The sequence below is a fragment of the Capsicum annuum genome, chromosome 6 (genome assembly GCF_002878395.1).
Source record: "Capsicum annuum cultivar UCD-10X-F1 chromosome 6, UCD10Xv1.1, whole genome shotgun sequence".
NCBI classification, from domain to species: Eukaryota; Viridiplantae; Streptophyta; class Magnoliopsida; order Solanales; family Solanaceae; genus Capsicum; species Capsicum annuum.
Window position 1 is genome coordinate 214,890,923 of NC_061116.1, and position 1,836 is coordinate 214,892,758.

The window sequence follows — 1,836 nt, forward strand, 5'->3', positions numbered from 1 at the left end:
AAAAAGAAAAGAACTTCCTAAGAAAATAGAAAAGATAAATAATAAAGCATTTCCTACGTTCATTTTTTACTTGTCCATTATTGACTTGACATCAAAGACAATTTTAGTATATCACCTTTTTGAAATTAATAAATTCAATAACTACATAGTAAAAAGTTGACGTTATATTTTTAGTATACATTGCCTTCTGTATGGTGTGACTAAAGTGGATGGACTAAGTAAAAAACAAAAAAAAACACTTGCTTACTGGGACAGGTATGATAACTTCACCCTCCACCGTAGTGTCACCTTTTCCGTCCACCACAGCATCAACTTTTCCATCAGCTGCAGCCTCAACATTTTTGTCAGCAGTGTCGTTAACTTTTTGGTCAGCCATGCTGCCAACTCCAAATTCTGGTTGATCAGTTGAGCATAACTCCTTTGGATTTTCCAATGACGGCACCAATTTTTTGTCCAAAGCATCCCCATTGCCATCTCTCTAATAAATCAATTCACACCAATCAAAAAGAACCAAAAAGAATCAATTTACTCACCCGACGCTTAACAAAAAAATTAAAAAGAAAAAAGAAAGAAAGATAAAGTATAACTTTGAGTGAACCTTTTGACGCTTCAGTAAATGAGGTATATCATCTACCTAAAAAAATTAATTTACTAACCAAACGCTTAACAAAAAACAAAAAATGAATGAAGTAGAAATTTGAGTCACCTGTGGACGTTTCACAGAAGGAGGTGCATCATCCACCTAAAAAAATGAATTTGATACAATCAAGGAAGAAAAAAAAAGAATCAGTTCACTCATGAATGTTTAACCAAAAACAACAACAACAACAACAACAACAACAAACCCAGTGTATTCCCACTTTGTGGGGTCTGGGGGGGGTAAGATGTACGCAGTCCATACCTCTACCTCTGATGAAGTAGAAAGGCTGTTTCCGAAAGACCCCCGGCTCAAGTTACGAGATATCAAACAAACACATAGTACAGCACAGAAGCAGATGACATAACATAGATACTGCAGCCATAAGGAATATAAAACAGAGTAAAGCAGGAATGCAGGAATATAAAGCAGAGGAAAGCACACAGATTCGTAACAAACATAGAACACGGAACACGGAACAGAACATTGAATACGGAATCATACCAGGAATACACCCCCACCAATTACCTCCCTACATTAGCGACCCGAACAGGCCCTAATCCTCTGCCGTAATTCGCGTCTTCCAGACCTTCCTATCTAGGGTCATGTCCTCGGTAAGCTGTAACTGTTCCATGTCCCGCCTAATCACCTCACCCCAGTACTTCTTCGGTCTACCCCTACCCCGTCTAAAACCATCCAACGCTAGCCTCTCACACCTACGGACCGGGGCATCCATGCCCCTCCTCTTCACGTGTCCGAACCATCTCAATCGTGCTTCCCGCATCTTGCACTCCACTGAAGTCACACCAACCTTCTCCCGGATAGTCTCATTCCGAACTCTATCCCCTCGGGTCAGTCCACACATCCAGCGCAACATCCGCATTTCTGCCACCTTCATTCTTTGGGTGTGGGAGTTCTTAACTGGCCAACACTCCGCTCCATACAGCAAGGCCGGACGGACTACCACCCTATAGAATTTACCTTTAAGCTTGGGCGGCACCTTCTTATCACACAGCACCCCCGATGCAAGTTTCCACTTCATCCATCCCGCCCCGATACGGTGCGAGACATCCTCGTCAATCTCACCGTTACTCTGGATCACGGACCCGAGGTACTTGAACTTATCCCTTTTCTTTACCTCCTGCGCTTCTAGCCTCACCACTACCTCATTCTCTCGCCTTACGTCATTAAACTTACAT